The sequence below is a fragment of the Phacochoerus africanus genome, chromosome 6, assembly GCF_016906955.1.
Source record: "Phacochoerus africanus isolate WHEZ1 chromosome 6, ROS_Pafr_v1, whole genome shotgun sequence".
In the NCBI taxonomy this organism is placed as follows: domain Eukaryota; kingdom Metazoa; phylum Chordata; class Mammalia; order Artiodactyla; family Suidae; genus Phacochoerus; species Phacochoerus africanus.
The window spans coordinates 17521650-17538022 of NC_062549.1; the positions used below are offsets into that span (position 1 = coordinate 17521650).

General features: G+C 43.7%; 1 protein-coding gene across 1 annotated transcript in view; it reads left to right on the forward strand.

Annotated features, from left to right (window-relative positions):
- The first annotated feature begins 4410 nt into the window (after positions 1-4410).
- Positions 4411-16373, forward strand: part of LOC125129064 (hyaluronan synthase 2) — a 30287-nt gene continuing 18324 nt past the window's right edge. The window contains exon 1 of the mRNA XM_047783342.1: positions 4411-5057. The gene's annotated coding sequence lies outside the window, so the exon portion shown is untranslated. The remainder of the gene's footprint in view (positions 5058-16373) is intronic.

A 16373-nucleotide genomic window follows, 5' to 3' on the forward strand; every position in this document is an offset into this window, starting at 1 on the left:
TTAAATGGTTGATACATGATATCAAAAATTCATGAAGAGTTGTAAAAGATATATTTAAAGTATAAGATAAATCAACAGATTGTAATATGACAGAGCACACAAAGTTCATTCCTATTGTTTTAGATTCAACATTGAAACTTACCTTTAAAAATTAGTATTTGTCATGTTGATGTAGCATCAGGGAATAAAATCTAAAAAGGCTATTAAAATACTTCTCCATTTCTCAATTACATATCTGTTTGAAGCCACATATATATTTTTAAATATACATCTATCAAAACAGCAATTGGGAGTTCCTGGTTTGTTTGGTTTTATTGTCATTTCTAGGGCCATACCCGCGGCATATGGAGGTTCCCAGGCTAGGGGTCTAATCAAAGCTGTAGCCACCAGCCTATGCCAGAGCCACAGCAACACCAGATCCGAGCCACATCTGCCGAACTACACCACAGCTCACAGCGATGCCGGATCCCCAACCCACTGAGGGAGGCCAGGAATCGAACCCGAAAACCTCATGCTTCCTAGTCAGATTCGTTAACCACTAAGCCATAACAGGAACTCCAGGGGTTCCTGTTTTTGAGGATCCAATGTTTTCTCTGTGAGCAAGTGGCTTCAATCCCTGCCCTTGCTCAGTGGGTTAAGGATCCAGTGTTTCCACAAGCTGTGGCATAGGTCACAAAAGCAGCTTGTATCCAGTGTTGCTATGGCCGTGGCATAAGCCTCAGCTTCAGCTCCAATTCAACCCCTGGCCTGGGAACGACCAAGCAATTGAACAGTGAAGTAGATATGAGCATCCTTCTTCTTTCTATTAAGTCAGATAGTAGAGATTTGAAGACATGGGAAGCAATGCCTCATTTCACAAGAATATGTTATTAAGTGGATGAGTCATTGTATGTATTATTATTTTGAATGAATTAATAAATATTTTAAACTGTTATTTTTATTATGCTAAATATTGATGCCTATAAGTCACATACACAAGTTTTTTGAAGTCCTCAATAATTTTTAAGAGTGTATAGAGATCTGGAATTCCCCTCGTGGTAGAACACAAACGAAGCCAACTAGGAACCATGAGGTGCAGGTTCAATCCCTGGCCTTGCTCAGTGGGTTAAGGATCTGGCATTGCCGTGAGCTGTGGTGTAGGTCGCAGACGCCGCTCGGATCTGGCATTGCTGTGGCTGAGGCTGTGGTGTAGGCTGGTGGCTACAGCTCCGATTCGACCCCTAGCCTGGGAACTTCCATATGCTCCAGGTGTGGCCCTAAAAAAAGAAAGAAAAAAAAAAAAGAGTGTACAGAGATCCTTTACACCAAATAGTTCAAAAACCACTTATGCAGAGAATTAGGAAGGTACGAACTACTTGTTCTGGAAACTTTTTCTCTCAGACACATACACACTCTGTGTTGTGGTCGTGGGACCAGCCACAGCTCACACTGACTCCTCTAAATCTGCTTCTGAGGTTCTTTGCTACATGTCTTGAAATAGTTGAAAACATAAGAGATACAGGTTGGACAAGGTAGGTCTTAGAATGTCAAAACTTGAAATATCTGTCATCTTCTGTTCCAAACAGCCCATGTTTGAAATACAAAGTTAAATTTTCAATTAATGATCACATGTTGTTCAGTTGGTTGGTGCCCTAGCTTGTTTGTGAAATTGGACCTCACGTCTCTTATGGCTTACGAGTCAGGGCTAGACGGCTGATAGCCATAATTCAGGCTTGGGACTCAGAAAACGATTTCAGTTAAATGTGACGTCGCGGCGTGTATCCATGAGCACAGGGGATCATTTAATCTATGCGAGTCAGTGACGGGGACAGATGAAAGCCGAAGTATGTCAAATAAGTGAGCAAAGGATGACACTTTAGTTCATGCTTCTCAAGAAGAACCGAAAGACTAGAAAGCCAGGAGAAGGACACTAATGTTTTTTGAATGCCCACAGTGGTCATATTGGGAACCACTGGGTAACATTAGGAAGCTCTACTTAAAGCAGAGTTCAGGCACCACAATAACATCTTAATATAATTTTACATATGACATTATATTTTAATATAATCATACAAACTCTGTAAAGCAAGTATTTTCTCCATTTATCAACTAGGAAATAAAGGTCTAGAGACCTGAAATACGATTCCAGGATAACCCAGATGGATCCCACATCATACAATTTCGCATCAAAGGCGGGATTTGTGACTTCCCACTGTGGCGCAGTGGGTTAAGGATCTGACATTGACATAGCTGTGGCTTGGATTTGATCCCTGGCCTGGGAATTTCTATATGCCGTGGGTGTGGCCTCTGCCACAGCCATGGCCATCCCAGACCTGAGCCACATCTGGGTAGCTTCAAGGCAACACCCAGAGAGGCCAGGGTTCGTAACTGTATCCTCATGGAGACGATGTCTGGGTTCTTAACCCACTGAGCCACAATGGGAATTCCAAAAGATGGGATTTGAATTCAAGGCTTTCGTTATTATGAATCCTCTCCCTAAGAAAATCTGGTAGATAAAATATTCTGCTATCCAGGAACTTTCACCTCTGGCTTTAAATTGTGCTAGCTTCTTCCCCCCTTCTTTAAGGGAGTGGAGGTGGTGAGAAGAAACAGATAGAAATGTATGGATGTGTAGCTTTTACACTCATCTATACTCAGGGGTTTTTTTTTGCTTTATGCACAAGCATTAGGAGACAACACATGTGTTTTTGTTTAATAAAGACACCCAGCTTTGCAAAACAATTTCATTGCTTGAACTGTTAGCACAGAAAGAGTTAAATGCTGCCAAGCAAAAAGGCAATCCTGCATTACATACAGTATTCCTGGAAATTTAGAGCTGAGGTTAAGTGTCCCTGAGAGGTCCCACAGCTAGGCACTTGACATACCTCCATTTCCACCCTTGTCCACATTTAGTTTAATTCACACGTTAGGTAATATATTTTAAGTTATGACGTAGCATTTAAAAACCGTCATACCACTGAAAATCAAGAAGCAGGAATCTGATTCAGTTGGATGAAACCGGACTCTGAAATTTAAGCCAGTTTCTCAAGAATTGACCACCTAAGGCAGGGTTCAAACAAAGGCTGAAGGCTTCAAGGAGAAAATGAGTAAGTGGGTTTCCCCAGAGCGGTGTGAAGTCATCAGGCCAAGGTAATACTTCCCAGAGGTGTAACCGCTGTGGAGGGGGGCGGGGGGGGGGGGGCGATGGGGAGACAGAAATGCATGGTACTTTGCAGGTCGGCCCCTGGGGGCTGGGTTGGCTGACGCCTGGTATTGCAGTAAAATTCTTGACCTCGAATCGCAGCCCCTAACACCGCTTTCTGTGCAACGTGTTGAAAAGCATCGCTCCCAGTTTACTGACGTTTCTGTTTTGACTTGTTTCTTATTGTACAAGATATATGATAAGGAGTAAGAACCCAGTTTTCAAGGCCTAGTCGAGTTCGAAGGAAGGCCACACCTCAGAGGAAGCTTGGAAGGGAAAGAAAAAGAGAAAAGAAAAGAAAAGAAAAGAAAGGAAATTTCTTTCGTCCTAACTTTGGCAGAATCTCCAAAAGCCGAAATAGTTAATTTGTAAGCTCTTTCATTTTTTCCTAAACAGTGCCACCTACTGTCCATTTGAAGTCATCGGGAGGCTTGTTGGCAAGGACCAAAGAAAAAGGGGAAAAAGGAACAGAGAAAACTAACATGGGAAGAAAGATGAGAACTGGCCATCATGAAGCAACAAGTATTTTGACTCGTTATCTTCTTAAACGGCTCGCAAGAAGCCGAAGCCACTTAATCCATTCCCTTCGAAATTGCTTTTCTTGAGCGCGCTATTTTGGAGTTCTCTAGAGGATGATTTTTATTTTGTTATATTTTATAATGCTCGCTATTTGAATATTTTTATGTTAGAGGATCAGGTTAAGAAAAAAACTTCTGAGTGAAGGGGACTTTTGACATGTGCCATCAGCTCCGAAACTTTCGGGTTGGCGGGAAGAAAGGGTTAACAAGTGAGACCGGTCGCTGATTTTTTTTCAGTTTCAGCCGACTTTTCGGAGGCTCCAGGTGTACACACACACACACACACACACAAACACACACACACACAGCCTAAGGGCACCATTTGGTCTTAAAGCAAATTATTTAAATAGTACTGGCAGTTCCTCGCGAAGAGGGAATCCTTGTAACTCGGACGAGTCAGGGATGTCTACAAAGCTTGGCCTCCCGGCTGCACCGCGGGAGGAAGGGGCTAATCAGGTGGTGGCCAGCATGCGTGCACTTCTCTGCACACGTTAGCAATCAAGTTAATTGAATTCATTGGAGTTCAGAAGCGGCCTCTAGCTCAGAGAGAGCTTTGAATGGCCAATTTCTCTCTCCCTCTCCCCCTCCCCGCCTCCCGCCCGCCCGGCCGCCCGCGCTCCCAGTTCCCTCCCCTCCGGGTTCCCCAGTCCGCACCTCCCTTCTCCACTCCCCTCACCCCCCACTCCCTCCTCCGCCCTATTAAAACACCCACCAGCTCACTTGTTAAGACCCCCTTAAGTTAGAGGAGGCAGAAAGGCAACAACCGCGAGGAAGGAGAAGTCAAGACGTCTGGAAAGAATTACCCAGTCCTGGCTTCCAGCAGCCCATTGAACCAGGGACTTGAACCAGCCCCAGCCAAAGACTTTCTCTCGATTCTACGCTTCCTGGGTTCTGCTGAGTTTTCACCAGGCCTTTTTTCACCCCCTCTTTCTTCTGCTTTTTTTTTTAAATACAAAAAGAGACTTTCCGATATTAGAAGAGGGGAACAAGAGCAAAAAATAAAGTTCATTTATTTTTAAAGCACAGACAAAATTTTCTTTTAAGAGTTAGAAGACTGAAGTGCAACGGAAATATTAAGAAAACATACCAGTGATTTTTTTTTTAATTGGGGGGAACCTAAAGATTTAAGATTCCCCTATTCATTTTAAATGTTGTTTTTAAATTTTTTATTTTTTTTGGCCGGTCGCCTCAAATTCATCTGATCTCCTATTACCTCAGTTTTGGAAACTGCCCGCCACCGACCCTCCGGGACCACACAGACAGGCTGAGGACAACTTTATGACCAAGAACTGAACAAGGTACGTTGCACTGGCGCGATTCGGTGAACGCTGAGGGTCCTCGAACAGGCCAGGGACAGGGAGGACATTATTCACATGTGTTAAAAACATTTAAGTCAGCTTTCGACAGAAAAGTTTGAGGTCTGAAAATTTCCATCACCCTGAAAACCAGACGACATTTCACATCGCTGTCAGCCTTAGCAACATATCCGCTGTCTTCTCCCAGCCCTGCGCGCTCGCCCAGAAATCCGTTGCCTTTCTGGGAACACAGGTAACTTCTTTGCCTGGGAAAGGCTGCCCGGCCCGGGATGTACTTTTCCATCCCACATCTTCCGGAGCTGCAGCGAGGCTCACGCGTTGGGAGACAAGAATTTCCACTGTGAAAGGAAAATGCATTCCACACAGCCGCCCCCTTACCCCTTCCATTCCCATCATTATTCTTTTTGCCCCCATACACAGACTGGGGAGGAAAACCCTGGACAGCCTAGAGAGTTTTCCTTCTCTTTGGGAAACCCCTTTCTTACTTGGAATGCAAAGGGTTAAGGCGATCCGGGGTCCCAACTCCGGCCCCAGGGAAGGAGGGTCCTTCGCCACCTCCTTGCAGCTACCGGCCTCGCTCCGCCACTCCTCTTCTTTCCCTGGCCTCCCCTTCTTTGCACTCCTTGCACCCCATTAAAGTGTCAGCTGGGTCTGTCCCTGCTCAGCCCAGCTCCGGAAGCCTTACTGTGGCCAGGGGTCCCTGACCCTTGGAGACCCGAGCGGGAGGGGAGGGCGCGCATCCCTGCTCTTGGCTCCTCCGCGGCTCGCGGGCCGCCCGCGGGCAGGGCGTGCGTGGGGACCACGAGGTCGCGCAGGCAGCTGCAGCGTCCCAGGAGCCAATTCCGACGTGGCACCGAGCACGCTGGCGCCTCTTTTCTGCAGCTGCAGAGCCGGGCATCAGTGGCGGGAGATTTGGGGGTGCTGTCCCAAACGCCCAGCGGGGAGTGGGGATGTGTGTGTTGGGGGGCGCTGCAGGAGCCAGGGAGACTGCGGGAGGCGAGCCAGAGGCTAGGTTGGGATGGATAATCAACACCTTGGGCGGAATTCGTCACGGTGGTTCCCGCCCTGCGTGAGCGAGGGCTACGAAATGGGTCCCTGTGAACTGGAGGGCGGGTCTGAAAGGAGGGTCTGTGTGAGGGCGAGGACTGGGAGGCGAGAGGCTTTTCCTCCGGCCAAGGATACGCAGCCGAGGGGAAATGGCTCTGAAGGGATAATTAAGTCTGGAAAGAGGGGCTGGGAGCTGAGAGGCGGTGCCTGGGAAGGAGGGTTTACAAGACCCGGGTCCTATTACAGAGCTTTAGGTGCCAGCTTCCCGCGGCCACTCCCTCCATCCGCCAAACCCCCGCGCTAAGTACTTGAGAGTCACCGACCTCACGCGCCTCTGGCTCTAGCGAGCTGCTAAAGCCCTGATCCCAGAAGGTGGGTGTAGGAGCTCTGTTAGCTCCACCCTGCCGGGTTCCACGCCCTTGGGGACCCTTGCTGCTGGGTGTCTCCCGTACACGCCTCCAACCCACGTGGTTGGCCTGGGATTGCCTTTGACGTCACACCCAGGGGGGAGTAGTGACGCAATAGATCGGGGAGTCCTGATTGGCCACCGAGGGCTTTCCCAACTGGAGGCTTTAGTATATATAAACTTTCAGCTCAGCCTTAAAACCAAGGAAGCTGGTAGCTGAGCTTTGGTGGAAAAGGGAGGCGACAGAGGAGAACAGCTTAACTGCTCATTGTAGATTTCAAGGTTTCTCCGGCAGGTTTCTTTTGAGTGAAGGCATGTGATAATGTACTTTTGGAGGTTTAAAACAGGATTATGATCTTTTTAAAAGGTCATTTTTAACAATGTAGTGTAAAGATCAGCACACAAACATGCCAATAATGAAAGGCTTAAAATTAAACTGTGTATTTTTATGGAATTGGCTAGAACAAATAGTTATGCCCATCAAGCTATTTGTAAATACAGTTTAAAGTTTTACAGAATAGGGTTGTAAAGAACTCTTAAATTCTAAACTTTTTTTCCTTTCATTCGAATACGTGCAAGTGGACCATTCATTAAATTCGTTTTCAGTGCATTTTTCTAGAGGTTAGATAAGTTTACTGAGCCAGCTGAGATACTGATTTGGGGGGTTGGTTGTTTTTAATACTTATCGTATTCCACCAAAGGTCTTCCTAGTATTTTCGGCTATTCTATTCAATAGTTTTAAACTCTTTAAAGTACCTATTTTACTATGCGTATTATGCATGAAGCAATATTGGGACAAATAATTTAGAATTCTAGGTACTGACAAGTCTAGATTACAGCATTCTAATGAGGATAGCATTTTTACTGCTTTCTTTTTCTCATGTAATACCTGAGTTGGGTCAATAGAAAAACATAATGTGCAAGTACTGACAAATATAAATTACTGGAGTTGCTTGTATCGTACCTAGAACTGAATCGTTACTTTCCAAACAAAAGCTATGGTGCTTATAAAAATTCAAGGTCTTAAGTCGGTGACTAGCATCAAATATGAGTGTCATTCTCCATGAAACAAAGATGATATTTAGTCAGCTACCTTCCTGGAAAACAAGAATTGTGCAACAAATGGGTAAGAGTCTTACTAGAAAGTAAATTATATTGAAGCTAATCATTATGGTTAAGTCCGTGGAAAAGTTCCATACTATTGGATTTCATATATATTTTTTCACACAGCGTTTCCTTCTCAGCTAAGATTTTTTTGAAGCAATATTTCTTGAATTTTTAAACTCATACCTTTCACCGATTCATTTATTTTCTATTAGTGGCACTGTGGGGAAAGGCCTTATCTATAGAACAATGTGGAGATCCCCTTTGGCAAAGCTCTATTACACAGTTACATTTTTAATCTAAGAATGAGTAGCCTGTTACTAACTTCTTGACTTTTATATAATGTGGGAGCTATGAGTTAAGGTAACTGGAGAATTAGAGCCTAGCCCCCTGTCACTTTTCTCTTTGTCCTTGCATGCCCATGCTTTGTTCCCTAAGAGGCTGTAAGGACAGAAGCTTTGTTCTCTAAGAGGCTGGTATGACAGCTGAAAGGGGGGACAGCTCCCTGCAGAAATATCATTACTATCACCCCAACTTGGTTTCAGTTCTTTCCTCTGTAGCAGCAATCTAAGTATCATCCCACTGTATATACCTTAAATTTTTCAATAATACTTGAGCGTCATCTGTGTGGGATTCATATATATACTGCGTTGCCCGCAATCTAGAAAGGTATCACTGATATGTCAAAATCAACCCAACAAGGTTACACTCGTCAATATTTCTTTAATTTAAATAAATAGGATATTTATAAATGAATGTCTCCTAAATGCCTAGGTCTGTACTGCAGTTTATTTTAAAAAATGAAGATGTAGTGCATTTCTTAGTGGAATTCATCATACAAAAAGCATATCAAAGAGGTGTGTGTTTGTCTGTCTAATGGCTGTACCCATGGCATATGGAAGTTCCTGTGCCAGGGATCAAATCTGAGCCAAAGCTGTGGCTTCCGCAGCTACCTGAGCTGCTGCAGTCAGATTCCTAACCCACTGTGCCACAGTGGGAACTCCAGGAAGTCTTTGACCATAGGATAAGGCAAAATGTAATCTGGCCCATAAAAAAGTAAAAGAATTGGTATTATTTATCACATGTCTAATATGTCCCAGGCACTGAGGTGCATACCGGACATGCACCATGTGTAGTACCCCACCCCCCTCAACAAGGAAAACTGTGGAAAAAAAAAAAAGAACCTTGTCTCAGAAAGGATAAGCAACCTACTCAAAGTCACAGTGTGAATAAGGAGAGTGGATGGAATGTAACCCAAGATTTCTTCGCTTTCTAATACCCTTGAGCCTAGACTATGCTGGGCTGTGCTGCAGCTGGATTAGTCAAGTTTTCTGAAGGCTCAAATTGAGGAGAAATCCCATCTGATGGAGAGAGATCAAGAAAGATTTCATGAAGAAACCTGGCCTTGTGGTTCCTATGGCCACCCAGGACATGACCTATAGAGACAGTGCCCCAAAGCTAATGGGGGAACATGTAAAACTCTGATGTCATGCCCAGTCTTTCCGTAATTTTCCCCTTTGGTGCAGTGAACTTTAGGATGAAGTTTAGAATAGCAATTTCTGGAACTGATAAGGCACTTGGGCATTTTAGGAAGTCATTGATCAATATTGATGGTGCAAGGGAAGAGAAATCTGAACCCGGAGGCTCTGCATCCTGACAGAGCTCCAGTTTCAAGGTCTTTGAGTGAAAGGCATAATACCCAACCCTGCAAACTTCACTTCAGGGTCTCTGCTAGAACAATTGCTGTGGGACTGGAAAGAAAAAGGCCACCTTCAAGCCAGAGAGGTAAAGAAGGTCAGAGAGAGAGAAGAGGAGGGTCATGTGCTCCAAAGTGAAACCAACTGGGAGTCTTCATTTGGGTACTTCTGCTTGGATTTCCAGTTGAGGATGGTAGCAGAGGTAATACACCTAAAGAATCTGCAACCATGCAAACCAGATCATGAATGTTTTGTTAGACTTCATCCCAGTAAGTGTGGAAATTTGTTGTAATTAGAATAGCTTCAGAAGAGTTTAAGCCTGATACTCTTGTAGCACTCCATCCCAAATAACTCAGAGCGTTGTAGGAACCACGCATCAGTAATTTGTACAGATTTCCTGGTGTTTGGATGTACATCAATTTTTGTGAACCAACGCTTTGGACCCTTTGTTCACCGTGCTTTCTAATCCACTGTTAGCAGGCAAATAGCCACAAGTAGAATGGATGGATCTTATTATGAAGAAGCAGTCTCCTTATACCTTGCATATGTCACCTGCCTAAGTTATTATTCCTAATTCTACTCATTCTACATATGATCTGAGCCCTAGAATCCCTCCTCCAAAACAATACCAGTTTAGGGATTAAAAAAATTCCTATATTCTAATATTTCTGCCACTTATCAGGTGTGATCTAGAGCAATGCATTCACTAAACCAACATTTAAAACTTATCTCTTATTGTCCTTTGTGTCTTTGTGGGTTTAAATATTGGCTATAAGTAAAAGGACACTGACCTGATCTTTATTAGATCTTGGACTCTAATGGCACACATCTTGTGTGATTAGTAGATCAATAGATCAATTTATTCCTTCAGTACAGCTGACTCAAAATATGTCTTCTAACACTTTGGCCTGTACTGAGAGGTTGTGTGTCATACTAGGCAAAAATCCAATGCCTTGCAGAAATAGGAAGTACAAATGCTCTTTATAACTTAAGTTACTATTCCTTTCTCTTAAGACACTGAAACCATTAATCTCCATTGAAGCGGAAATTAATATATGTATTCCTTGGAGTTCCTGTTGTGGCTCAGCAGTAAAGAACCCAACTAGTATCCATGAGGATGCAGGTTCGATCCCTGGCCCTGCTCAATGGGTTAAGGATCTGGCATTGCCTTCAGCTATGGTGAAGGTCATAGACAAGGCTTGGATCTGGAGTTGCTCTGGCTGTGTCATAGGCCAGCAGCTGCAGCGACTATTTGACCCCTGGCCTGGGAACTTCCATATGTTGCAGGTGTGGCCTTAAAAAGCAAAGATACAGATAGATAGGTAAGTAGATAGATAGATTAGATAGATAGACAGATAGACAGACAGATTCCTTACCTACTTATGGTGAGCCTGCAAGAAGGTATCATTCCCACTTTGTAGACAGGCATGGAGACTCAGACAAAATGAAGCTCAGAGAGTAGATACCAAAAGGAATTTGCTTTTTGTACTCATCCTTCTTCAGGTGACTATGATGAGGAGCCTGCCCAGAGTGTGACCCACATCGGTCCTTCTTCTAGACCCCAGCTATGCGTGGTAGAAATAATAAAATGAATAAAGTCTCAATCCTACTCCTAAAGTTCAGAGATATTAATTGTCCAAGGACACGTGCTCATTCATAGAACACTTAAGTGATTTGTCTGAAGTCAGAGAGCTAATGGGAAACATAGCTTGAGCTTGAACCCACTGCTTCCCTGCCCTGCTATTCTTTCCGCTATGCCAGAATTATCCCTTGTTAAATAATGAATGACAGATTGAGGGGAAGCAAAGTCGGGCTGATTAGGTGGTTACTGGCAGGATGGTAACTGGCAGAGAGCTAACATCACTGAGCTCTAATTGTTGATAATTTCCTTTTAGGTATTCAAATGAGTTCCATCTTTTAATCTCATAATTAGGGGAAGTCAATATAATTAGCTCAATTTTATAGCTGAAGAAACCAAAGAAGGCAAATAGTATACAACTTGTTCAGAGTGGCTCAACCATTTAAAGAGACCATAGTCAAGATTCTTTCCCAATTCGGACTGGTTCCTGAGACCAATATATGTGGGTGCGCACACACACACACACACACACACACACACACACACACACATACACACACACACTCACAAGTCATTAGTTCCCAAACCACAAAGCAGTGTGTGATTAATAGACAATAAATATTGAAAGACTACTAGAGTTTAAATTGAAAAAAGTTCATCTCATTACCCCTCATGTCCCAACCTTGACCTCTGATTGCAACTGACATTTTCAGGAACCACTGTAGGGAACCATTTGTTCTTTCTAACTTTGATATGCAAAGATTTCTAGAGCTGGTATGATACTCTCACAACTATTACCTTTAGATAGCTGGGCAGGAAATTATGGAACTGGTTTGTTTTAAAAAAAGAAAAAAGGAAAAAAAACCCTGCTTCTTGAGGAATGCCCTTAAGGGCTCAGCATAAAGTCACTGCCCCTGCAGCAAAGAGGGGAGGGACCTGTGCTCTGTCACTCTGCATTGATTACTTGAGTCCACATGCATATATTCACTTATTTAAAAGGTAAATACCTACTATGTGCCAGGCCCCGTCATTTGGTACAGGAATGGACAACTGATTGAGACACACAAGCCCCTATAGCCCTAGAAGGCACTTAGTGCTACTTAGGAAATCAAGCAGAGTGAGTGGAGACAGAGTGACAGGGAGTCAAGAGAAGGCAGGGTAGAGAGTGCCTTTAGAAGGAGTCGTAAGCAAAGGCCTCTCCCAAGATGTCTCCTGTGGCCCGTGTCTGCAGCCTGTCCCAGAGGCTGACCTGACTCATTTGCGTTCACTTGAGCTTCTCCCAGATCCCAACAGAAGGACCCCTTCACAAAGGCTGTGGGAACTCAGTTCTTACCACTGCACCAGGGCTGGGAGAGCAGCTGTAATTCTCTCTCATGCCCAACATTTGCTCTCTGATTAATACAGAAGGGACAAGGGGGAGGAAAAGGCTCTGATGCCCAACGACCTGAATCCCGTTTTGGGGACACAAGCTAAGAGCAAGGCTTCTATCTGTTCTACTGGTAGAACCAGTGGAAAGTGAAGTGCCTTGTTAGTTGTTCAACAGGATTTTGGCTGTTGGCATTAAGAGCAGCACCGCCGTTGTGTAGATGGAACCACCAGTCGGATCCCTTAGAGACAACACCACTTCAGGTCCCTTTCAGCTGTACTCACACGGAATGTACGTGAGCCCAGAAATCTCTGAGTAATGGCTAGTGTTGTATCTGTACCTGAGTATATCATATCCATTTTTCTGTAACAGCAGGAAAATAGTCTTCCTTCAAAGTTTTTCATTTTTTGTTTTGCTTTTTAGGGCCGCACCCATGGCATATGAAGATTCCTAGGCTAGGGGTCCAATCTGAGCTACAGGATCTGTAACCCACGGAACGAGGCCAGGGATCGAACCCACAACCTCATGGTTCCTAGTCGGATTCGTTTCCACCACACCATGATGGGAACTCTTCAAAGTTCTTTTCTTATCTTTCCTTACACATCATGTGTTATTAGCCAGACACAAAAGATGCTATTTATTTGTCATATATAATCTATTGACTTTGTGGAGTTTACATTCTGATGCACCGAGCTATTTTAACACTTGGTTTGGCCCAGAAGTCTGTGAAGACTAGAACTTAGTGAATAAATGGCATCAGGGTCAATAGCAACTTAAAAATAATGGGCAAAAAAACCTAAGTTTTATGTTTTAAATACTTATGGAAGGCAGATTTCTAAATCATCATACTATCTAGTAGTAAGTGCTTAGGGTCTGGGATGAAACAAAACATATTTCCCTCCAGTTTAACAATGAACAAGGAGAGTTTGCTCATGAAGGAGAGTAGCTGAATTGGGGATTGTCTCAGAAGTTCTCACACATATGGCACCCATATCGCTGAAATTATAAAGAAACCTATCCTGCGTGTCAGTCCCCAAGATCAATCCAGTCCCTCAGTAAAGCTGGTTCTGCATGTACCTTACCCTTTGGCCTGTGCTGAGATGCTGCCTGTGTCGTGCTAGGCAACAGTGCAATACCTCGCAGAATTAGAAAGCTTCTACAGCTACAGTTTCCTAGCAATTTTTCCCAGGCTTCAGAAGGACCTTCTGTAGACTCTTATGATGTAAGAGGGTGTTCCCACTTCAGCAGCGGCCAGCAGATGCTGTGCAAGCACTCTCTGTGTCCACATATGCTGATAAAAGCAAGGAAAATGTGAATAATGGAAAGGAATGGCAGGCCCTTCTTTTGCTGGCTATGGTGATTTGAAACACACTTTTAAGCTTCTCCCAGGCAGAGTGCTTTAGTCCCCTTGAAATTTTTCACTCCTGTGAGAATGACTCATGTCTTGGAAAGGACAAGCTCCAAGTCTGGTGCTCCCAGCAGCTTTAGGAATTGGTTTATGTACAATTTGGGAGCTCACAGCATCCGGTCAGCAATTTTAATTAACGAGGGATGTTGTTGTTTCTTGCCTTTCACTGAAAACTCAGTATATCACTACTATCCAGCACCTTGACCTTGTCATTTGTGTCATGTTTTGATGCTCACATGACACATACACACTACTGTGTCCCATAAAGTGCTAGAAGTGGAACGCACATTTGTTTTTTGTTTGCTTGTTTGTTTTAGCTTCTATGTTAGCTAATACTTTCAACTGTATTATGTTTCTGGTTTTTTAAAATACTTTTGGAAACAATTTGATTTTGTTCCTCCCTATGGTCCTGTCAAGAGTCATTGACAAGTACTATCATCTGCATTTAACAAGGAAAATAATATCCACAACCTCAAGTCCTGGTGTCCAGCCTGCATTGCATTGATTAGATTATGAGTTAGATAAACTAAACCCCAAATGCATAATGGGCACACAAACACAAACTCAGAAATTACTTCTTGGGAGTTCCCTTCCTGGCTTAGCAGTTAATGAACCTGCCTAGTATCCATGAGGACGCAGGTTCTATCCCTGGCCTCACTCAGTGGGTTAAGGATCTGGCGTTGCCTGAGCTGTGGTATATAGGTCGCAGATGTGGCTCAGATCCTGTGTTGCTGTGGCTGTAGTGTAAGCTGGCAGCTGTGGCTCTGATTCAACCCCTAGCTTGAGAATTTCCATATGCCATGGGTGAGGCCCTAAAAAGCCAAAAAATATATATATATTTCTTGTTAACTTAAGAATCCAGGGCAGGTATCCTGATTGGTTGCATTGGTGGCTGGCTGCCTTCCATGTAGGAGTTTAAGCATAAATTTCCCTCCGTTTTTGGGTTTTGCAATCCCCAAGGACCTGTTGATATATACATCAAGACTGTGGAGAGAAGAGTTCCCTAGTGGCTCATCAGGTTAAGGATCGGACGCTGTCACTGCTGTGGCTCAGGTCACTCCTGTGGTGAAGGTTTGCTCCCCAGCCCTGGGAACTTCTGTATGCTGCAGACATGGCTGTAATAACAACCAAGATATTAATAGGTGTCCAGTGAACATTCAATTTTAAGTCTTCCTGTGGAATAGAAAAATAAAAACGTCCAGCAAGAGATTTTGCAGAGATAATTGCTTAGCTCAAGTTACCGTTTAAAATACATGAAATACATGTACTGGAGCTCCCATCATGGGTCAGCAGAAACAAATCCGACTAGTATCCACGAGGACGTAGGTGCTATCCCTGGCCTCGCTCAGTGGGTTAAGGATCCCGCATTGTCATGAACTGTGGTGTAGGTTGCATTTGGATCCCTCATGGCTGTGGCTGTCAAGTAGGCTGGTGATTATAGCTCCGATTCAACCCCTAGCCTGGGAACCTCCATATGCCACAGGTGTGGCCCTAAAAAGGGGAGAAAATATGTTTACATCATTTTCAAAAGCTAGTTGAATTTAAGGTAAAGGTGAAGTATTAATTACATGTAAATGTGACAAAACCCCTCAAGTTGATGTGAATGAAGATGGGGAGACTGCCACTCTACCAATTATGTTCCTTATTAGAGTTCATTCTTAGACAAGGAAGAAAAAAAACTTTAGAGCAGAAAACCTGTGACTTTGTGATTAATTATAATAAGAAATATGTGTTTGGTCTTTGGCTCTCAAAACCCTTAGAATCTCCTATAAATTTAGGGATGTCTTTCGTTGCGTTCATGAGGTGACTTTTAGAACACACCTCAAGTTGAGACTGGTTGTCAGTGGAGACAACCATGCGATTGGAGGGTTGGAACTTCCGTTTCCCTGCCAACTTCCATTTCCAGACAGGCTGGAGATGGAGTTCAACTGCCAATGGTCAATGATACAACAATTGTGTCTCGGTAATGAAGTCTCCATAAAAAGCTCCAAAGGAGAGGGTTCAAAGAGCTTAAGGATTAAGGACCATGTGGAGTTAATGGGGAGAGTAGTTGCTCTCGGAGAGAGCATGCAACTCATGCTCTTCCACCATTCCTTGCCCTTTGCATCTGCATCTGTTTCGTCTGGCTGTTCCTGAGTAACATTCTTTGATAACAAACCAGTAATCTTGGGAGTAGACATGTTCCTTGGCTCTGTGAGCCATTCTAGCAAGTTTACTGAATACAGGAGGGGATCTTTCAAACCTCCCATTTTTAACCAGTGTGTCAGAATTACAGATAACAACCTGGGCTTGCAACTGGAATCTGAAAATTATGTGTGTGGAGGGGGGAGTAGGGGACAGTCTTTTAGGACTGAACTCTCAACCTGACGCTGTCAGGTATATGATGTCAAAATTTGTTTTAATTCTAGGACACCCAGTAGGTGTCCAGAGAATTGTTTGTGGCATGGGTAGGAAATCCCCTTCCCTGTACATGTTGGAATTGGATCCAGGAAACCGAAAAGAAAACAAAATTAAAAGCTCTACCAAGGCACCTCTACTGTGCTCACATTTGGAGATACTTTGGGAAATAGAAAAATTACGATCCTCCTATACTTAGTTTAAAATATTTTTAGGGGATTCCCGAACTGTATGGAGGAGTACAGAACTGGCCATTGTTAAGAACTGAAATATGTTTTATGTCTAATATGTTAA